Source organism: Argopecten irradians, chromosome 11 (assembly GCF_041381155.1).
Source record: "Argopecten irradians isolate NY chromosome 11, Ai_NY, whole genome shotgun sequence".
Lineage (NCBI taxonomy): Eukaryota > Metazoa > Mollusca > Bivalvia > Pectinida > Pectinidae > Argopecten > Argopecten irradians.
The window spans coordinates 14250973-14276226 of NC_091144.1; the positions used below are offsets into that span (position 1 = coordinate 14250973).

At 35.0% G+C, this 25254-nt stretch overlaps 1 protein-coding gene across 5 annotated transcripts in view; it reads right to left on the reverse strand.

The window, feature by feature from the left end:
* LOC138334810 (G-protein coupled receptor dmsr-1-like) overlaps positions 1-25254 on the reverse strand; it is a 147986-nt gene that overhangs the window by 66411 nt on the left and 56321 nt on the right. For 4 of the 5 annotated variants that reach the window (XM_069283563.1, XM_069283566.1, XM_069283562.1 and 1 more), the window contains one exon: positions 1308-1417. The gene's annotated coding sequence lies outside the window, so the exon portion shown is untranslated. Of the gene's footprint in view, positions 1-1307; positions 1418-3323; positions 3416-25254 lie in introns of those variants that run through there. The other variant, XM_069283567.1, reaches the window with a different exon arrangement.

The window sequence follows — 25254 nt, forward strand, 5'->3', positions numbered from 1 at the left end:
CCAACGGCTCATTCTGACATACGAGCAAGTGTATGCGCTCGCAGATTTTTAGATGGTATGCTCTCGCAGAATTTTAAATACTAAGAAATAGCAGAGAAATGGTAGAAATTTGCAACCATCTGAAATACAAGACATTCACCCCTTCAAGCTCTAAATGCCTTGCATTGGTAACGGACGTCATTTGAGAATCGAGGGATAGTAAGAGAGAAATATCAGATATTATCATGACGTTGTAAACGTTCGAGCGTAAGATGTGTTATTCAAGGATTAATCAATGATTAAAATGATCAAACTGAACTTGCTGGCAATACAATAAAACCTATTCATTTCCATGCATAAAATTACAGCATTCACTCACTATTTCATTCCATTGTGTGGCAACCTCTAACACTGGACATCTATTTACATGACATTGTACACTTCTTTTGTGGCAATTTGAATACACCGATGCAACATACCTGTCATTGTGGGGTTTCCGTTGCTTCTATATTGGATGTATTGCTTTGGGTCACTTATACATCTATAATAACTCCTATTATGATACGGTGTTTACATTTATTGCTCACAGACATAGGTATTAGGGCATACGAAGATTTTCCTTTACGTGTATCGAGCGATTATTACGTGGCTACAGAATATGTATGAAGCGAGCGCAGCTATATGTATTACATGAGCCAGGGGAATTATACTATGTGAGTGACAGTTTGTAATTTACTCGTTTACATGTAAATCTATTTCGTCTTATCACGGATAACATGTGACATGATCATTCGGCCGAGATTATTCATAGATAATCCATACCAATGGAATGCTTCAACGATATGCGCATCAACATGCCAAACGCTATTGACAAGCCGACATGTACCTATATACGGATGTATTGCGGCAGCATCTAACAGGTCTGTTCTGAACCTGGCCTCACTGGCAAATCAGAACACGAATTTGAACCGTAATGCATAGTTTCAACAGATCTTAGTGACAGTCATGGTGAAATAATGATATCCCCGTGTAAATGGGAATACAATTTGTTTGCATTATCAATGCATGTGGACAATGTGAGTAGAAAATCGGTTTGAAGGAGACGTTTTATATCGCATAAGGATACACTTTACATTCAACGTGACATTTTTTGCAAAAGCACACGACAATAGTACATGTCAGTTTCTCCTGATGGGGTGTAGCAAAAAAGGAAAATGATTTACAAGATTTATCTTCAGCATGTTGTACCGTTATTGTAGTTAAATACCATCAAATGCAACAAAATCAACCACAAAATGAAACAAAACAAAATTTAAATGTTAATTTACCTCGATATCTTCAGCTACCATTTCTGTATTTCTGAATCCTATTTCGCGTGTATCACTGAGACAAAAGTTGCAAGCTCTTGGGTCACGAGTCTTGTTTGTAGTTCTAGTATCTACAATGACAAAAAATGGATGTTTGATGTTACTAATGGTTAGCGTGAGGAGAATCTATAACATCTTACTAAAACATATATACAACTTGTTCGGTACGACCATGGTTTATCTGACCAATTTTTGTGTGTTTAAGAGCTGAATATTTCTTGTCCTTCGTGGGATGTTTGCTAGATTCATTTTCCGGTCTCTCACAGTGCAACGGTAATGCACTTCCGGTGGCAATGACATGCGTTTGAAATCTACAGCGATCTTACTTGACCTTACAGATTGGTCTTACAGAAACTACACAGAACCTTAAGGCGAATACACACAGAAGGCTAAGGCACCATTGTTTATGAAGCAATAAATGTTATCTCGCCAATGTTGAAAGGTGCTCTGTTAAATATATATGACATGACATTACTAGTAGGACAGGCGAACGAACGATAAAAGGCACAAAAGCATTAACGAAAATTGCAGAAAAACCGATGACCGGGACTAGTATTTACTGTGACCACACTCATCATTTATCTGCACTGTGATACAACATTGCACCATAACTTCATAAGAAGTATATTTTGTTATATAGTAAAATTGTGAAATCTCTGTCCGTTTTCCTTATAAATCAATAGCCATTTCCACTTTGGTTTAGGCCCTTTAGGTATATATACACATTATCCGTCAATATGAATATGGCCATTGCGACTTTACAAAATGAAATTTCTATAAAAGAACTTCAAAGATAATTCTGTTGGTGTGAAAATAGTTTCTGTGTCACTATCTCAACAACAAAGAATTTTATACAAAGTCTTATATTTGTTTTTAACGTTTCATTATTTAGCTGGCCACTCACACATTCTAGTTTTTTTTTATTTCAGTTTATATAGTGTCTGTTTAAATTGCAAACTAAGCTTAATTGATCGATGTATTGTTCTATGATTAAACTTGTTAATTTGTAAGCATATGACACTGTAGCAATTTTCATAAATATACTCAGGTATGAAAAAATAACCCTAGCCTTGGCAAAAAATGGACCTTGATGCACAGTGTTCTTTTGTATGTGGATTCCATCACTGTAATGTTCAATGCTTAACATATATGAATTTGATCTTAAGCAAATGTCACCAGAGAACTTTCCAATAGCACCAAGAAAACATCTTTTCTCGTGTCAGACATCAAATGTCTTTAAATGTCAGTTGAGTGGCAGATCACTAGCAACTCTTCACATCCCTAGCATGCGCACAGCCAAAAATTGGTGTCTTTTTTTTTACATTTTGAAGATAAAATGAGAAACTCGACAATTTAATTCCCGCATGAATAGATATAGATTCCCTATCAACATTTCATCTTAGGCACAGTGGTGTCATGTCTAATATTATATTTGACATTAACAGATGTTGCTATCGCATTCTCTGTGAACAAATATTTTTACATCCTCGGGGACGCCACTCCGCTGATTCTATCACATGTCAAATAAAATTAAATGTTCAAACGTCAAAAGTAAAACATTTACAATAAATGTATTTGGTTTTGAATCCGACTAAAATGTATTAACACAAAGATTTGAACCTGCAATATTCGTATTTAATGCATCTACATCGAGAGACGACAGAAAGTGATTTACCGCCATTGAAATGGAGTACGATATGAATACAAAAGGCTCCGGATACATTGGTATATTTGACATTGTTCTTTATATTTATCAAAGGGGGTAATATAACTACATTTTTCTGCTTATCATCAGAAGATTTCAACATTTACTAAAAATGTCTAGTGCTAAATTGCAGATGAGCCTGGGACACTCTCCTGGACGAGATCGTATTATTCGCATATTCTTAAATGTCTCCGTCCTTCTTGTCAGTGTAATTGTGATCTACTTTTTTATAATATATAAATTCTGTTCCATTTGAGTCGAAAAGTACTCACATATTTGTTTTTTCTTTTGCGAGATATTGCCATCATATAGATGGAAGAGTGTTTGTTGATGGCGAAAATACCCATCCCTAAATTCATCTCGTCCTGGTATGTTTAACAATACTGGTCCCACTTCCACGAACACATCCTAACATTTAAAGAATTCCGTTACTTAAAATTATCAATAGCAACACGTTACACAAGTTAAGGTTAAACTAAAATTAACGAGCTTACTTTACGGTGGGTCATTCTAAATAAGAAAAATAATTGAGTATTACTAATTCTACTTTTAAATTATGATACCATTTTTTGTTAACAACAAACAATCAATCATAATTATTATAATTGTCTATCGTGGTGATACATGTACATAAACATACCTTTATTGTCATTCACGTCAGACCACCAAATCTTATAATAAGTGCAATAACTTTGAGCTATTATCTATATATATTTACATTTACTTGTCACTTCTATTAATATAAACTAACCAATGTAAAGTGAAGTATATGACGGGATGACGTCAACAGCAAAGTCAAAATGGCTGTTCCATCTTAACGGTATTCCTGATCAAGTCAAACAATGTTAGTGAAGAGACCCCAAAATTAGTTGGTAATGCAAATATAAGCATTAAACTATCTTCCTACGGCATATATGGTATATATAGATGCCAGAGCTTTGCAGACAATCATGATCAACTCATAATGCGCGCTACAATGCTCTGGCATCTATATGTACCATAAATGCCATAGGAAGATAGTTTAATGCTTAAAGTGAATAATGAAATGTAAAACAACTGTTTCAGATGCCACCTTAGTATAGTAACATTTCCGTTTTGACTTTTCTACATAAGCTTTATAACTTGTAATTCGTTTACACTTATGTAAACGCAGTCGGTTGTTGCACGAGAATACATACGCCGGAACACTGATTTCCGTAAGTAGTGTTAATGCGGATCACATTTGGTCTATATTGTTTCTGAACTTTAAATTCTTCAATTAAACAATGTGAATGTAATGAACATCTGAGAAATATTGCATAAATGGAACGAAAAAGATATTGCTATTGTTGATCTAGGTTTTTCCTGTGTACTTTCTGAACTCGACATCATTTCCAACCAAATTGGAGTCATCTGTTACGGAATTTCATCAATTGACCGGCTGTTACTTCAATCGTATAACGTTGAAAAAAGTTTTATTTTACCGGAACATTAAATCTGAAAGACATGGTCGGTTGAAATGTAAATACCTACTTAATAGAACCACTTCAATTTGTCTAAATGACATATTTCAACAAAATGAATCTTCTGTGTATAAAGACCAGGTTTTCCGTTGGGTGGTCTTTATACACAATCTTGACTGAATAATATGTATGTTTAGGGAGTAGTTCAGAAAAAGGTAAGGTTAAACACAAACATCGGATCCAAACATATTGTGCTATGACTGCATAACACTCTATTCTGTTAAATAAGATTGTATTTCCTGCACCCGTCGCCCGACAGCAGAGGACAAATTAGAGAAATGCTTATTTGATTAATTCATCTTCATGAGGAGACTGGGAAATAGTTCTGGTTGATAAAAACGTTAAATGTGATTAGTAACAGAATCTAAAGCCTGGTCCGTGACCAATCTGATCTTAGATGGAGCATTTTTAAAGGGACGTCTGCATTACGTTGTATTTCGAAACTCAATTAGATTGTCTTGCTCAGATCTGCATTCAGAGATTGCGTTTAAATTCATCTACAAATGCAAATGATTTCTTTAAGAAAATTTGTTCTTTGTCTTGATATCAAGCTGAACCCTAAAAACGTTAATATCTTCAACATTCAATATCAGTAACAAAATATCGTTTGTATTTGTCTTTTTGTGAATGTTTGTCATTTTCTGTCGCGATTTGGACCACGCAATCCATGATAACGTTCGTTTGCTAAACATGAACCTCTAAATTGACGATGCTTGTGCTGTGGCTCAACTTAGATATATGAGAGAAACAAGAATATCTTAATTGTTGATTAATGAATCAATCAAAGGTCGCACTATCATTTTGATTAATACAGGATAATTAGGAGTTTGCAATGTTTTAGTCCCCTTATCAAATTAAGTATTTCAGAAGGTTTTCCTGATGCATTTCAGTTTGTTGTGTCGTACTAATCATGCCCTACCAAAACCATAACAGTTATTTAGTACAGCTGTTTGATTTACACCCTGCTATAGAATTCAAACTTCCTGTATACTATAAATAAGTCAACTTTTAATTCAATACTGCTATATAAGCAACGTTTTAGCACTTAGACGTATCTTCGTGTATCTCTCTTGCTCTAAATGACACTATTCGTCGCTCTTTGATAGGTCGTTATAGAAAAGTGCACATACTAATACAATAAAGAGTTGCGGTTTGTACTTGTATTACGCAGCGATATCAAATATAACATAAAGATATTTGAACTCGAGCTCGCGGCATCTTAACTGGGCATTTGAGACGTATGGAAGCGAAACCTAATAAACATTTTAAATTTACGACAATTTTACGACAATACGACCAGCCCCTGTATGTTTTTAGCATAAAGGGATGTGACTGGATTGGGTGTGTTTCCATGCCTTAATTGACTTGTGTCAAGGAGGTAGCACTCTAAAAAGGGCCAAGAGCCCACCTGTACACAGGAACACATTTTGTTTTGCGAAAAGACGAAATGTCTATAACAAACCAGCAAAGTATGTTGATCAAAATTTTCTCCTTGTGTCTCTCAATAGAAGGCCAAAAGTTGGGCGTTGTCAAGAGAGAGGTTATGAAGAGTAAATTCAAGTTAGGAAAAAAGAAAATATAATATCCTTAATTTAGTCGCTTTTTAGTTGAAGGGCCCGCCCCTGTGAGGTAGGCTTTCGATACTAGCCGATGACAAGGAAACACTAAAGTCTAGAAAAGTGGTATCTTCTGCTCCTGCATAGCGCTCAGCATTAATGTAGGTCGGGCGTCTGGTTTACCCGTTGTCAGTATAAATAATGTAACCAGGTGGGGTGTGTTGCTTGCCCTGCAAGTCGGGCGTTAGAATTGTACCTGCTGTCTCTATCGCATGATCGTAAAAGGCTACTAAATTTACATTGTTTTTTATTCTTCCTAACTGACTTTGTTCTCTCTTGACAACGCCTCACTTTTGGACTTTTGTTGAGTACTCGCCCATGTGAGGTAGGCTGTGGGTTCTGTCCCCTAGCCGAGACACACCAAAGTCTATAAAAGTGGTAGTTTCTATTTCTGCTTTGCGTTCAGCATATTGGGAGTAGGACGACTGGTTCGCGCGTCGTCAGTATAATGTTGCTGGGTGTGGTGTGTTGCTTGGTGTCTTCGGCGGCATGCTTCAGTGATATAGCACTATAAAAGGGCAACAGTTCCACTATACAAGAAGACACATCACGAACATACCGCAGTTTTACCAAAACACGCACCTTGCACTTCACACACGCTCTACACTGCATACATGAGGCTGTCCTCACATGACCATACTGTTAATAAGACGTTAAAATAATCAAACAAACAAACAAAAGTGTTGCTTGATGCCTTCGGCGGGATGCTTCAGTGATATAGCACTATAAAAAGGCAAGAATTCCACTATACAAAAAGACCCACACGAATATACCGCAGGGTGCAAAAGTACGCACCACACACCTAATGCACGCAGTTCACCACATGAATGATAGGCTGTTCTTACATGACCCTGGTTGAATATATATATTTATATATCCGACGTTTTGGAATGACGTTTTGAAATTTGGTTGAAAATATTACGATAGTTCAGTTCTCGAAACTTTTAAATCTAGAAATGGTTTATTGGTGTATTTTCAAATAACCAGAATGGTAAATTTTAAAACCACTTCTTTTGCTGTTTAAGTCCAAATCGCAAAACTTCAACAAGCGAATATAACCGACAATACGATCGATATTTTAGATGAGCTCATTATTGAAGTGTATATACTATTATGACTCTCATTTCAAGTACATTTCTATCATAATTTCAGTGCTCTGTCGTTGAATTACTTGCTTTATTTTCGCATAGAGATTAACATTTCTAGGAAGTTCAGTCGACTTTGTGTTTGGATATTGAAACCCAATGTATAGTACATTTTACGCATATGGTGACATTTCGTACAAGATGATTGCCTTTACATTTGTGGAACATTTAATTGAATATGAAATGCATGTGAACAACGCAATTGGCTGCCTAAGTGGCACCATCTTGAATAGAATGCAATTTTAACGCATCTATATTTCTAATGACAAGCGGGTGTGATGGGTTCAAATCAGTTTAATGCAAATGTTAACTACAATGACGAACTGACATTCAATGCATCTGATATATACATGTATAATAAGGGGAATAAAACTCGTGTGTATCTCTGTATCACTGACATTCTTATTTACCACATATCACGCAGCAAAGATCAATCACGAGGTATGTTGTTAGGGTAAAGGATGCAATGTTTATTAAATACATTTGTGAAATAATAATAAGTGTAACTGTATCTTTTTCAAATACTAATGTAACAAGGCTGACGAACAAATTAAAAACAACCTATTATATAATTATGCCAGTGACCATATCTCATGCGTCTTCAAATTAACTTTTTAATTATAAAAATTACTTTTGTATATCGTTGGAAAATAATGTATTTGACACAATTTGTTAATATTTATATCGTTTAATTTTTGTAAGCATTTCGTATTATCCTTATGTAACCAGAAATCCTTAACTTCGTATAGCCATGCCCACACTTTTTCTGATTGAGTTACATTGTATATCAAAAGGTTAGCGTTATATTTTGTTAGTTTTATCGATCTTTAATATTTTTTCTTTAAGATGCTCAACCGCTGACAAATGGTATTTTTTTCATTATCAAAAACAGCAGCAGACGATTTAGTATATTCTTCAGCTACAAAATTTACTTACGTTTCACCATTACCACCATTAAACGATTGAGCTTCGAATTGTACTTCAAGTTAAAAATCTGAAAACTTATTAATGGCATCCCGAATAAGAAAATCCTTGGCACTGTATCCTATATGGAATGAAGTACTGATTGCGTATGAACCAAAGGCAAAACAAATTTATATTATTGTTGTTAATTAGACATATATATATATACACGATTAAACACCAATTATTGATTAAATGACGAATATCATTTATGCTCTGTCGGCGGTGTAGCCTCTTTAATAGTACTTTGTTAATATTTTTTTTAAATTATATTACTATTTAATATTATTCCATAAATCGTTATAAAATAACACCGCTTTTATGCTATCTAATTATCATGATATTTTGATTTTTTGAATAGTCTATGTAAAGAAAATTGTAATGCGGGGTTTCCGGTTTTTCCCAAAAAAGACGTGGGTAAAGTACTATTAGTCCTACCATCCGGTGATTATGAAGTCATCATTTGAGTTTCGTGATGTCATAATCACCTGAATGTTGGACTAATCAACGGTAAATTGTACTTTACCCATGTCGTTTTGGGATCTCGAAATGTCATGCAAACGTATTCCATTTAGTCATTGTTTTATTTGGCACAGACCATAATAAAGTGCTCTTTTACAAACGACATGAATATATGAACGGAGTGTCATATCAGCCTACTATATGCTTTAGATTTCTAGAAATATCATGATTCGCCAAGAAGTGGATTTGTGTTAAAATGCGCAGTATAATAATTGGATAATGTTGTAAACCTCATTTTGAATATATTTCAAATTAATTATCACTATAGTTAAAGACAATAGCGGGCAACACAAGCCGAGTTTTAGTTTTCCTGTGATACTTCGTTTTTAAGCGAGACGAGGCAGTAAATATAGTAGAAAAAAAGATGCAATGATATTTTATTGTCATTTCTCTTCTACTCCATATTTTACGACCAACTGCATATGCCATTTCCCTACATGTCAGCGTTCCGAATGCACGACCTGGTACAAATCACTTATTTATATAATCATATTTGCAGTTTCCCTGCAACCACATTATGTAAGCTTATTAAGGTAGCTCCAAAATGTTGGGAAAATCCATGTCATTTTTAGAGATATTTGAGTTTGAAATATATCATTTGTGCAAATTTTCTGGCCGAATATAGAAAAATTTATAAGATAAGGTTTTACTGTAATATTAGAGTGAATGTAGTCTCAATCCTGTTGATTATTTGTCCTAAATTTCTAACGGTAGAACAATATACAAAACTGTTGTGTATTTTTACAAATGCTAAGTAATTTTCGTTATTTCCAAGGACCGTTTCTATACGTAATTTTCATGTTTTTGCATATATTTGGCCCTTAAAATCAAGGAATAGGCAAAAATGGACACAAACATTTCACAATATTTGTATAAGATATGACCAAGGTAATATATTTTTACAATTAAGAGTTCTGTAACTTCCGGTGTGTTGCCACGGACAACGGACTAAACAATATAAGTAGATGAAATAGTCCCATCGATAAAACGGGATATACAACGATACATGTTAGTACAAAATTTCAATCCATTCGAAATATTTTCATAAGAATATGTTTCCATATTGATCCATTTTCAAAATATGTTATATTTTTTAATGAGTTATCATACTAACGTAAACCCCAGTCATTTCTTGACCTTTTGAACTCTGATCGTGGTATTATTACGCCAATGCCTAACTGCCAATAATAATACTGGAAAATATCATACATTGGGCTTCGTAGCAACATATACATGTCGGTACCGTACAGTGCTAATGTAAATATAAACAAATAAAACATGGTGTCCTCTTTTTGTCCAACTTTTTACAAATTTGCAAGCTTGAAGTTGGTAACTAACAATCCTTTCCCCATTTTTTTTTTTTTTTTTTTTTTTTTGAAAATCATGCAGCAAAGAATATTCCACATCAGATATGTTTGTATGATATTGCATATGGTTTTTGTCTGTTTTTAATGATTTACTCAAAATTTGGTTTTTATAGGAAATCCGTATGCGAATATTATGAATTCGGAATTTCAGTCCGGACGGGTCAAATCGTATCAGGTATTTGAAGACCCATTCCCACTTACGACAGGGACCGCAAAAACCCAAGATATATCATCTAATTTTCATTCCATTAATTTTGTTTAATCAGTTGAAGGATTTTAAACATTCGATATTACATGTAGACACTTTAACCTACTGAAATTTTTTTTTATCAAAGTAGAATGTCGTAGCGTACCGAAAACAATTCTGCAAAACAACCTTCGCAGTTTCTGGTGTAGCGTCGTATGAATTGGCGCGTTATTCGAAAGTATGGATCTTTCTTAAATACAGTTGATGTTGTTCAGCTCATGAACTGCTATACACCTATTTTGACGTCACAATTGACGTTGTGGCGATCATTGAAGATGACTGTTAAAATGACTGTTCAGACCTTGATAAATTGTTTATATATTTAGCTTCAAAGTCACTCAAGATTTCATCAACAAATTGTTATCAAATGTTTACATACGCATTGAGATGTATTCTTCTGAAATTAAGGATGTATTCCTTTGAGGTTTCAGTCTCGTTTTGACATAAATCAAAGAACTTCTGAAATTTTCAAATAAAATCTACTAATATCTGTAGCAAGTTACCAGTTGAAAATTTGTCAAAAAATTACATTTCTATTTTTAGTGGATTTATTTTACACGGGGATTTTAAGAAATGGCTCATTTGGCGGCCATTTTGAAATTGTGTCTTTTTTCGCTGGGAGAAGAGCCACAGTTTTACCATTTTTACTGACATTGTTTTTACTTAAATCTTCTCTGCGCCAGTGTATTTAGCTGTATCGAGCTGATTTTTGCTGTAAATCTTAACTGGGTTCGTGGTAATTAAACTATTGAGCATAAATGTGTGAAATATACTTTTGTCACTTTATTTTTACATTTAATGGTAATTTGAGCACTTAAATAACAAATATTAAAATGTAGCAAAAAAGTATGCACACGGATCCCCCATTTTTCTGCCTGATTTAGAAAGATGAACCCTTTCCCTGTTGATTTGCAAAATATTAACAAAAGTTTAATACCAGAACTTTTCTACAAACGGTTAAATTTGGCAAAAATGACTGAAAATGGTGCATTCTGTAGCTCAAAATTAAGGTGTTGGGGTAGCATATGCCATTATTCTGAGAAAAATATTAGTCTTTTTAATCAAAACTTGGATATTTTTAAAGAAGACTACTGGAAAATAAATTCTACAAACATCCATACATATCAAATACCTCATTAGGGAATTATGGCTTTAATCTCTTTTGTATATGACAAAAACGACAAAATTACCATAAAATCCTATATTTTATCAACTAGGTATCTTTGAGTGACACTACCTCAATAACGAGCACACGGACATATGTTTTTTCTTCCATTTTCTTTAATGGCATGAACTCCTATTTCGTAAAATCTATACGAGAAAGAAAGTTTGATACAAGAAAATTTTGACTTCTAAGAGGAGCACATCCTTAAATGTACCGTCATTTAAAAATAAGTTGGATAATCACTGGAATAATCATAATCAATATAAAGCAACCATGAAATCATAAAACATGATAATCTTGTATAATGTAAATTACAGATTATTAATGTATTTTGTTCATTATCTATACAGATCTGGTACCTCAGATAGTCCTAAACTAGAATACATTTATCTTATTGAATTACATTCATTTGGCAATTGTGGGAGTATGAATGCCAACCGGTCAACGGCAAACTCAACATGAAGCGCTAGGTTAAACTTGATCAATCTGAATTACCAACAAATGTTTTCTGTCACATCAGATGCAAATTGAATAGTTCCTGATTTTTAAACACGATATTTACAAGCACTGCTAACAATGGTATAAAACATTTAGCGGATATGATATGGTAACAAATATGCAGTAATATATGTATATTTGATTTTGAGATCGATCTTTCCAATGCCCACATTTGTTCCGGCGAAACGCAACAATCAATGGGAAAGGAGCGGATTTCAATCTTTCGAAAAGAATTGAAGCTTCATTTTAGAAAGGTTTTAAAAAGTATTTAATTTATAAATCCATCCGTCTTCTTATCTAGGAATCTGATCAATAATAAAATGAATAGCTCTTCATTGCTGCCACTTCCTTCCGAAGGTGGGTGAAGAGCCAGATTATCGTTCACATGCATCATTTCAAGTAGAATTCTACAATGGATGGGGTTCGACAGGAATTGAGTTACATTCTCATTAATTACACAAAAGATTCCAGTAAAAACAGTCACGTCAGGGTGATCTTTTAATTATTTTATTCCAGAGAATATGATGTAACGGATATGGATGCGTTGATTTAATGCGAGGCTTTTTAATCTAGATTTATGTTCTAGGCATACATCATCGTGATTCATTAGTCGGTATTGACATAAACATACTAACACAGAAGCTGCCAGCAAACACCCAGAGCCGAGATACAATTATACCAACACATTCGACATCACAAAAACGCAAACCAGTGATTGATTATTACATCGTCTGTTTAAATACAAATGCGACAACTATGACAGAGAAGCAAGTGCCAGTCATAGATAAACATGCTATATAACAAGATTTAAATTAAAGTCTCCAGTGATAACATAAGCCTTCAATAAACCAAAAATGTTTCGTCATTGCCCTAGCCATGTAAATAACGTTTTATCAATACATCAACATGATTCAAAACAATGGGGTGACTACATTTTGAGTATTTTCTTTTAACATACTCTCTTCTTTTAAAGTTATCTCTTGACACCGCTTCACGTTTGGCCCAGAATTACACGTTCTGTTCGTTCCAATGAGAAAGGATCACAGTCGCTGAGACACGATATATCGTATAGGAGCAGTGGGTTCTGCTCCTGCTCAGCATAAATGGAGTTGCCCTATGTCAGTGCATGTGTAATGGGCCCAGCGTCTTTGGCAATATCCAATAGGTCAACTCCATGGCAAGGATACCCAACACATACCCCATTCTCCTAAAACCACACGCATGCAACAAATCGAACACAAAAAGACGAGGCAATACTTATTAAGGACATTGAAAAATCACTAACAAGATAAATCGAATTCCGTATGAAAATAACATAATTACATTTGACGGGCATACGATCATTTTCAGTAATAGGTCTGACTGTTACACATAGGTGTCCTTTATTATCAATAGAACGGTTGTATTGTTACAGTAAAGGCACTTTTTTGTTTTCATTTAATCAACTGAATCAACTATCAAAATTGAGTGAATTTCAAATAGTCTCGACTGTCAAACATATTCAATGAAATTCAATAATTGATAAGACCAAAGTCTATAAAAGTGGTAGTTTCTGTTCCCGCTAAGCGCTAAGCGCTCAGCATACTAGGAGTAAAATTTGACCGGGTTTTTGATTGATGTCTTCGGCGGCATTTATCAGTGACCTAGCACTATAAAAAGGGCAAGACTTCCAATATTCAAAACGACACAACACTAGCATACCGCAGTCTCCCAAGACAAGCACCTCCCACTTCACACAGGCTACACACCGCATACATTGGATGTCGTCCTTACGTAATCCTTTACAGTTAATTGGACATTCATTTAATCAAACAAATAAACACCAAAACATGTAGATGCTAATGGGGTTGTTAAAATAGCATGCACCCCGCTGGTACTGAAAGGACAAATGCATAATAAACGGAATGTAAGACATTTTAAGATGCTGTTGAAACCATTAGTGATTAATCATGAAAGCAAAGTCTTTATACCCTAATGGTAGGCACATTTAGAATTTCATGGCATTTTATATATTACACTGAAAGACATGCACTTTAAAGATAATGAAAGGAATCAAGTCTACCATATCATCTTGTTTCAAATTTACAATACCCTGATGTGGCGTGTACCATTAAACACGTGATATAAAAGCGGGTTTACTAATACGAATCTGTTCTATGTGCTTAGACCTTTAATCACTACCCCTGTGATGCCATCTATAATTAATTGTTCCTACCATACTCAAATCACTACAGCATACAGATAACAATTCGCTCAAATACGACAATGGTTGAATTCTTGGTTGACTTTTGTGACTTTTTTGTTTCGGAAAAACTCCAATGTCTGTTTTCTTGTTTGATTGATTAATTGACACCATATTAACAGCAAGGCTCATGAAAGAACGGTCTACCATGTATACGGTGTGTAGTGCGGTTTTTTAGGAGACTGTGGTATGTGCGAGTTGTATCATTTTGTATATTGGACCTCTTGTCCTTCTTATTGTGCTATATGACTGAGGTATACTGCCGAAGACACAAAGTAACACACGTCTCCTGATCACATACTCACAACTCCAATGTATATGGCTACACTGACGCCTACTTTACCCACGACTGTTACAAGCTTTAGTTAACCAGAATGATCTTCATTGCCTCCAGCTAATATGATTTAAACATCATCACTTCGTAAATATATTAATAAGACCATAGGTATAGATACTTGTTTCGTATAACGCACTTGTTATTATGTCAATTTCAATAAATTTTATTAAAATATAGATATGAAACAAGAGGCCCAAAGGGCCTTAAAGGTCATCTGACTACCTTGGCAATAGTAAAATTAATTATATATGGCGTCACTTTGTCAGGACCATGTCAGGATCATTTTCAATTTCTTTCAACAAATTTTATTTCAAACAAGAGGTCCAAGGTCCTTAATATATAGGAAATTAATTAGATATAGAGTCATGGTAGCCATCTTCGATTTGAGATAAACCAGCGATGTAACAAAACTTTGTCGAGACCATGTTAGGATCATATCATGCAAGTTTCAGCCAAATCGCACCGGTAGAACTTGAGAAGAAGTTCAAAATATGTTTTCAATGTGGCGGCTGTGGCGGCCAACTTGGATTTCGTATCGACCCGAAAAATAAAAACACTTTGTCGGGACCATGTATGGATCATTTCATGCAAGTTTCAGCCAAATCGCACCTGTAGAACTTGCGAAGCAGTTCAAAATGTGTTTTCAAGATGGTAGCTCTGGTGGCCATCTTGGATTTCGGATCGACCTGAAAAATAACAACACTTTGTCGGGACCTTATCAGGATCATTTCATGCAAGTTTCAGCCAAATCGCGCCAGTAGAACTTGAGAAGATGTTCAAAATGTTGTTTTTTTCAAGATGGCGGCTGTGGCGGCCATCTTGAATTTTGGATCGACCCGAAAAATAACAACACTTTGTCGGGACCATGTCAGGATCATTTCATGCAAGTTTCAGCCAAATCGCACCAGTAGAACTTGTAAAGAAGTTCAAAATGCGTTTTCAAGATGGCAGCTGTGGCGGCCATCTTGAATTTCGGATCAACCCGAAAAATAACAACACTTTGTCGGGACCATGTCAGGATCATTTTATGTAAGTTTTAGCCAAATCGCACCAGTAGAACTTGAGAAGAAGTTCAAAATGTATTTTCAAGATGGCGACCATCTTGAATTTCGGATCAACCCGAAAAATAACAACACTTTGTCAGGACCATGTCAGGATCATTTTACGTAAGTTAAAGCTAAATCGCACTGGTAGAACTTGAGAAGAAGTTCAAAATGTGAAAAGTTAACGCACGGCGGACGACGACGGACGAAACATGGAGACTATAGGTCATCATGACCCTTCGGGTCAGGTGACCTAAAAAGATTGAACAACAGGCATAGTCTATATATATTCTCTTCCTTAGATAACAACTACATATGATACGTCTCGTAAGTTGTGTTATTACGAAATTTAACATTTTTGTATAAACATCAGAAAATTGAATATGAAAATGTCAACAGAACAACAGAACAAGAAGCGAAACCACTCCAGGTGTTTGGTGATATCTCAAAGGGAACACATGTTCAAGCAAATTCATTTCAATTGATACTGGATAAAAGGAAAATTATTAATAGAATTGCATGCATATACCCGAACAGATGTGAAATACGCTTGCAGGCTAGCGACAGGTGTTCTTATGCACGGATTCCTCGTCCACACAATTAACTAAGGTACATTTTCTTCCTTAACGTAATAGTAAGTCCCAGTAATGGCTGACATGACCGACATATTTACGAATGTCGATTATTTCGGCAAGTTTAAAAACAGTAAACTATTATTGATGGAATGGGACTGATATATTATTAAATAACCCAATTACCTACAAGATCACATTGATTTGAAATCGTTTGATCATTCTCTGATAGAACGTAATCAAATCAGTCATGTGCCATGGTGAATTCGATCCTTTTTCGAACGAATTCGATTAACATCTTAAAATATTTATCTTGTAATCATTTTCGTATATTTCATAGTACGTTGGTGAATCAGGCTATTGTCTACAGCTACTGTAACTCTATACCTGCCCAATGACTATTCTTACGAAGCATGGCCCTGCCTTTACCTTATGCCCCTATTGCATGATCGTAAAAGGCGACTAAAAGGATCTTATCTTTTCTCTTCTTCCTAACTGACGTTATGTTTCCTAATGCCTCCCTTGGCACCGCCTTACTTTTGGCCTTGAGTTAAGCATTCGCCCCTAGCCGAAACACATCAAAGTCTTTAAAAGTGGTAGTTTCTACTCCTGCTTAATTAGCGCTCAGCATACAGGGAGTGGGACGACTGGTTCGCCCGTTGTCAGTATATTGACCGGTTGGGGTGTGTTGCTTGGTGTCTTCGGCGGCATGCTTCAGTGATATAGCACTATAAAAAGGACAGCTGTTCCATTATACAAGAAGACACAACATAAACATACAGCAGTTTCCCAAAACAAGCACCTCGCCCTTCACACACACTGCATACATGAGAGGTCGTCCATACCTGACCCTGGCTGTTAATAGGACGTTAAAATAATCAAACAAACAAACATCTTACAAAGCGAAATAAGTCACGTAGTATTACTATTACACTTCTCCATATGTGGATATCAAAGATGGGAATATTATTCCTTATGTTTACAAAATGTAATAATACCCAACGCTTGCCGAATGTTTTACAACATTTAGTTTTTCAGAACCCTTCATATCTCCATATTAGAGACCATATACGGCAAAAATATTGGGTAAAAATAAATTTTTTCTTTAGACCCAATATTTTAATTTGCTTTGTTATAGGTCACTAACAAATAGTTTAATGAATTTATGTCGTCGAAAGTTTAATTAAATAACTGCAAAATGCATTATGAATGGAAAACAAAATGAATTGGAACTTTTCATCTTATTGAATGACTCGAATACGTCGCCATGGTCCATTTCTGTTAAATAATCCTTAATAAATCTTTCACATGTTTTGTTTCCATCCCTCTGAGAACCGTCGTCGCGAAGCGTTACATGACCGCCGTCCTGTTGCTAAAGACTGTAGGGGCAACGAACGATAATTCTATCGCCTAAACCTAATACAATTTGTACTAACCTATAGCACGACTATATCTTGGATATCACGTGACGTCATTTTTACATGATTATTGTGTGAGGCGGAAAAAGAAAGGGGATTTTTCTCTCAAGCAGTGACGTTAGTATTACAAATATGAGCTTTCTTTGTTGAGTGATAAGAAAAACCGTCAGGGAAAATTTGTTATCCGAATATTAAAATTGTGCAATATCTGTGTTGCAAATCTTAGTATTTGAAGTTTTAACAATGATACCCGTCTAGCGTCTAGATTTATCGGAGAAAACAACTTTTTTTAAAACCAAATGACATCACGAGGGTGTATTTCATCTGTCACCATGTGATGCAGGATCAGATGACATAGGTGTAATTTATGAGATAAACCAGCATTTCACAAGTAGGTATGAAAGATAAACCAGTATTACACCAGTAGGTATGAAAGATAAACCAGTATTACACCAGAAGGTATGAAAGATAAACCAGTATTACACCAGTAGGTATGAAAGATAAACCAGTATTACACCAGTAGGTATGAAAGATAAACCAGTATTACACCAGTAGGTATGACAGATAAACCAGTAGAAAAAACCAGTATTCACGTAGGTATGAAAGATAAACCAGTATTACACCAGTAGGTATGTAAAGATAAACCAGTATTACACCAGTAGGTATGAAAGATAAACCAGTATTACACCAGTAGGTATGAAGATAACCATATTCACCAGTAGGTATGAAAGATAAACCAGTATTACACCAGTAGGTATGAAAGATAACATATGATAAAGATAAACCAGTATTACACACAGTAGGTATGAAAGATAAACCAGTATTACACCAGTAGGTATGAAAGATAAACCAGTATTACACCAGTAGGTATGAAAGATAAACCAGTATTACACCAGTAGGTATGAAAGATAAACCAGTATTACACCAGTAGGTATGAAAGATAAACCAGTATTACACCAGAAGGTATGACAGAAAATTACCAGAAATAGATCATTCATGTCAAGTTTGATATTTGAAAAAAAACCACGTATAACTTTGCTATTCAATGCAAAACGTTCTCAATTCACCGACTAATATTCGGGACTTCAGTTAATACATGACTTAACCATTGATTACGAAGTTATTTTTATTTTACGTTTAATATCACGTGCTGGGTTAGTGGTAGATGATTAGTGTTCTTGCCTAATCATTTTTTCGTCAGTGTTTATCTCGTATTCTTTAAAGTTCAAATTCCTATTGAAGTTTGTACTTCTGTGGCCAATGTACTGACGTGCTCCTGGCCATAGATGTTTAGTACAATGACGTCGATAAGATACAAACGAAGCTGCCGTGTATATCGTTGGAAACATCCTTTTGTTCTCCTTACAACTTCTCCAAAGTGAGCTAAACACACACTATGTAATTTCAATTTAAACTGTATATGTAAGCCTTGAGTCAAATTACGCCACCGCATCAAACACGCACGTCAATTAAGATCAGTAGATATCAGGTTACACTTTCAGGGCATGGATTCAGCAACATGAACAATGTAATTTTCAAACATGCCAGAGGTAGTTTTCCAGTAATCTACAGAAACGAACTTCTTTACTTATAGGCTGCGGAGACTGTTCCCGACAGTCAATCACAGTTCGCGCTCCCAGCTTAAAACTTCCTACCGGGCTGAGTTTATCGTCTTCTCAATATTTAAATATCGATTATTATTATTGATTTTCGAGAGCAATAAACTTCCTTTTCACAAAGAAATATGTGATAGCTGAAAGTCACATTGGGGATATCACTTTTGTGTCTCAATTAGTGTTTCGATCAATTGAATGCTGATGTAAAAGAGGTCCATAAATGTTAAACTCTTCGTGGCGGAGGAGTAAGATGTCTGTCCGTGGAGAATGCATCGACTGAGTGTAAACGAAACTTCTAGAATTTATTTAAGGTTTATTTTCAGTGAGATTCAAATTAGTCCATGTATAAAGTACAATCGTCGGGATAATTTATGAATTTGAGCTATTTTGTCATGATGAATAGAATAATTCATTTGAATCAATAAAAAGACGATTTCACTTTAAGTAATATTAACACTGCTATTACAGTCCACATCCTCAATATTTAGGTGGATACTCAGTGACTTTGCACAAGATATATTTTTGCATTGTCACTAATGCACTAGCTATAATCCTTGCCGCCTTCCATTGGGTCGGAGTTAATAGTGACGTCAGGACTCGATCACCACCGGATTTTTGAGACTTAGTTTGAAGTTGAAAATCCTTTTTTTTTTTTTTTTTCAACCATGGGTTACACGTATCTGGAGTTTGTGTTTATTCTGTGAGATTTTATGAAACTCGTCACGAACGTTTGATTTATTTACCCTATTGTCTGCAAAAACCGTTTTATAAAATTCCAATAAAAACGTGTTTAAGACCCTATATGTATACCCACTGACGCCTGGATCTGCAAATATATAAATAGAATAAAAGGTTATCGGGTTATATATACGATATCAATCATCAACGTTTTCGTCAGATACGCATTGATACTGAGCTTTTACTACCAAAAGCGCACCGGAATTTGAAGTTACTATTTAAATGTTAATTAAAGTATTCCCTAAGCAAGCCTCTATAGTGTGTGGAAGTGGCGTAAATCATGCTCGTGTGGATGGATTAAGCAGACCGGCGATTACACGAGAATGAGGGGATCAGTTTAATGCATGTAAGGGAGATCGTGTTATATCTCGTAAAACAATGAGATTTATCATTAGAGTCAGCATAGCCTGGTTTATTGAAAACCTCATGTAATTAAGTTGTGTCGAATGTTAAATAACTATGATATTGCTCATTTGTCCATGAGGACGAATAGGGCGTTATCATAAATCCCAAAGCGATGTATTTTATAATTGGAAGACGAGCGAATGAGAATTATTTTTTATTTATTTCAGTGGAAGTGAATGCAATGCCGCAATGATGATTTAATGGGCATCATTTTGCCACCAATCACGTATACTAGGTGGACTTTGAACTTAACAATATCTACTTGTGACATAACATTGAAGTCGTGTAACGAAACTTTCCCGTACAAATGTTATCTGGTATTTCATTCACCGTAATGAAGCTTCAAACTACGCTGAAATCCTGGTTAGTCCGTCTAACCAGTGTTATATATATGTAAGGTAACGGGATTAGTAATTAGGGAAGAAATCCTGGTTATATGAGAAAAAATATGTTCTTTATCAAAACCCAGTTTGTTGTCGTTGATGGAAGATCTACGGTTCTACATCTGATAAAGGGTTTGGATAAATGGACAGAAATATTAACTGTGTCGATGTAATATATTGTGATTTTATGAAAGCTTTTGATAAAGTTCCCCATCAACGCCTAATATACAAACTCGAAAAGTACGAAATTTCTGTGAGGTTCTTCATCTGGATATCAAACCTTTTGCTTGGAAGAAACCAAGGTCGTCGAAGAAACCAAGGTCGTCGTCAACGGAGCGGAATAAGAATGGAATCGTATAATAAGCGGTATACCACAAGTGTCGGTTTTAGGGCCACTATTGTTTGTTCTTTATATCAACGACATGCCGGAAGTTACAAGTCAAGGAACGAAAACCTTTATTTTCGAAGATGATACAAATGCATTAAGGGCAATTAACAAAAAGGAAGACTAGGATCTTACAAGGATATATTTATGACCTACAACAGTGGTCAGAAATTTGGTAAAATGCAAAATGATGCGCGCTGGACATTCAATTAACATCTTAATAGATTAAACTCAAGGAAGATGCAGGAGTTCTGGATTTCGTGAACTTCGAAAAGGATATCGCAGTCACTACAGACAGTAAATTAACATTTGATGAACAGATATGTGAGAAAGTCAACAAAGCCAATTCATTTATGGGGATTTTACGGAGAACAATAGAGTATCTGAGCTTGGGTAGCTTTAAGTTGCTTTACATAGCTTTAATTAGACCACATATCGAGTATACGAATGAAGTAGCGTTAGTTAGACAACATATCGAGTATGTGAATAAAGTAAGGAATCCATATCGAATTGATAGAAAATGTCCAACGTTGTGCACGAAAACAAGTACCTGCACTAAAGGACTAGCCATATACCACGATATTACAGAAACTGAAACTACCAACATTATCATACAGGAGATCACGCGAAGACATGGTCGAAGTCCACATAATACTGTTAGGGAAATATGATTGTGTGGTGTCAGATATTTCCAAACTCATGGAAGATTTCTCAACACGTGGACATGGCTTCAAGGTTTACAAAACTTTATCGAAATTAAACGTTAAAAAATACTCATTTACACAGAGAACTGTATGGAACACTCTTTCGTCCCATGTAGTGTACGTAAAAACTGTTTAGGGATTCGAATATAAAGTATATGGACACTGGAATAAGCAACCACAAAATGCTGTGTTAAAGAAAAATTTCCGACTGTGAATGTTACATTTTTATTTCTTTTCATAAAACACATTCATATGTATGGTATTACAGAGCTGTCTGTCAAAGGAATACAGATTCAAACTTTGTCAAAAATTAATATATGTATCTATCTATGTATGTATTTCTATTATAAAGAAGTGGTTGCATTTTGACTTCCGGCAACATTGTCGCAGCAGGAAACGGACTTACTGGCTAAACAGCATCATCATCATGCCATCACTAAAAGTATATTTTGATATTGCTCTAGATGCATGTCAGCATGTTTTCAGTGGTCTTTGCTTTTATATGTGTTCTCCCATTATCTCTTGCTGACAGAAGGAAATTACAAGCAATATAAGAGTGGAAGTGAAGCTCCTCAAAACATTGCTGTCATCATTTACACAAACTTTAAGTCTTACACGTCAGTGGGATAGTGTCAATGAACTACTAGCACGCCATTTGTAACTTATATTAAAGGATGTCATGAGTAGGAAGCATGAGCAGAAACTACGTCATTTGTAGACTATGGTGTGTCTATAGGACAGGGGACATAACTCATACTTCCTCACAAGGGCAAGTGCTCAAGTATGATGGTGTCGCTGGTGCCTGTGTATAATGGTGGAATTATACAAAGTCAAATCTGATGTTGACTTCATGTGGCTATCTGCATAAATTACACCATGGTTTAAGTTATATTTTGAAACAGTTTGCACAATTTCGTATATTAATAGCAATCGATGCATCCGTAGTAGTCTTATTTAACAAATGTTGCTTGTAGAGATAATGATACATTTTCTATGAATGTGTGCTTGCTAGAGAAGGTCACAACGTACAAATCTGTAGAGATAATCATCAAACGGTACTGCGTTTACCAAAAGCCACAGGCAAAGGTAACGTCGCCCAGCATGCACACACAGTTTGTTAGAGGAATCACATACAATCAAAATTTTGATGAGGCGATATTTAGGGGATAACAGGATACAGTCACAGCGTGAATTGATGCAATAAGACAGATCCAAACACAAAGGATGGTCGGCTCTGTTTACTGACGGATAATAGGAACTTTTGTATTCTTTTATTCGATTTCAATAAGGCATCTATCTTGGTATGCATTACAAGTGTAACGGAGATATAAATTTCAGACAAACAAACTTCATTAAAACTTTGTGTTTTGTTATGTGTTTTTAGTTCTATTTTTCTACTCTTCAGTTGGTGTGTTCTAATTGAAATTTGTGATCACGCAAATATATAAGTACTAACAATAGACATTTTGTATCACCAAAGCAAAATAGAAGTATTCATATAATGGGAAATTGCCAAGGAATCGTGATACCTTATAAATAAGAAGCAATCTGATTCTAATACTCTTGACAAGAATGGGAAGAAAATTAAGACTATAATTGGAACCCATACATTTTCGTCCATTATCAAACGCATTTAAATGCATCTTATCAAAGAGTGCAGATGAAGTTAAATTAAATGGAATTGAATAATCACACAAGTTTCGAATTGGTGAAGGAAAACGTTTTTATAAATGACAGTTTCAATATAAATGGATGGCCCTAAGCAACAAATGAGATAGATACCTAACGGTCTTTTACCATCAGCAGAAACAACTAATAGGGGACAATATACCAATAATTATTTACTGGCAATAGGTGTAAAAATTAGATGCCTAGGAGCTATCTCCGTTCTAATGGCATTATAGGATATTGCTATGCCCGGAATGTAAAAGTGAATGTAAAGATACGTATTGCTGAACTGATTGGGATTAGTTTGTATACATATGTCTGATGTGACTTGTCCTGCAAGTAAGAAATAATGAACATACACATTATACTGTAAGAAATAACATGGGAAATAAGCTAATGAGTTCGGTCACTTCGGAAATTAATCATAGCACAACACAAATTGAGAAAAAGAAACTTCCCACCATCATTATTTATTTGAGTGTAATAACATTATGAGCTGGCTGTATGCTGTAATACAGAAGAGAAATGCTGTTACAGGCTATGAGTTGGAACTGACCTTTGACCTCATCAATCAATCAAATAGGGGATGAAGCAGTGTTCAGTATCGCTACTTCCGACATTGCATTGTCTATAGAGGTTCGTGTTGATCGAATATCAAACCAAACATGTATTTCAGCAGAATCCTTGCTTCCGATATTAGTTTGTTGAAAAACTGTTATGTAAAAAACGCATGCATACACGTGCACCAGTTTACATATGTATCATAGGTCATTATTGAATATGTCCTTGGAAATTGATGTATATGAAACATGAAGCCGACACCCTGGGGGCAGTTTAGTCGTGTATAGACAAAATGACAATGATATTGAAGTTTTATTTCGATATAAATCATGTTTGTGGAAATTGAAACAACCCACATATGTATTGAGATAAAAGATCACTAAATTGTTATACCACATTTGTAGTAAAGTCATTTCTTTCATCACCGACGGGAATTAGAAAAAAAGAATTGATGGGTATCACGTCCTCCAAAGAAGAGGCGCGATATCATTGCATAGTGTTTCATATGAAAACTATTTAAATAAATCTATAAATTTAACGGTTGTAATATATTTGCTCTTTTTGCTACACATATTTTGTGCTGAAATAAAGGTGCTAATTGTATTCATCGTATAGCGTCAGTATAACCATAGATGTAATAAAAAGGCGCCAATTCATCACAGCGCCTTAAACCGCGCTATCGCCTGTTCCAAATCCATTAAGCGCAAAAGTTAAATGGCGCCAAAATTAATTCAAATGTTTTCAATCAATTGTGGAGTATCCCAGAGAAAATGCCCCAAACCTGAATTTTTTTAATAATCTTTCCACGTCGAAAGCACTAGTAGGTGCCCCTCTAATATTTCACTACGTTTTCTTTAGATGATTTTGAAAAGGCCCAAAGGTACTGAAATTTTAACGTTTATTATTATCAATATTATCTGTACAATAATCCCAGAATATCATATTCTTTATCAAATAGTCTACAATTCTTATTCATAAAGCTTTTATTAGTAAGATCGTATACTTTATAATTTGGCCTTTGTTTTAGATTCTTAACTGATGATTTTGACGAAATATTCATTTTAAAAAAAACCAACCCATTAACACCTCTGAAAAAACGTAAAAGA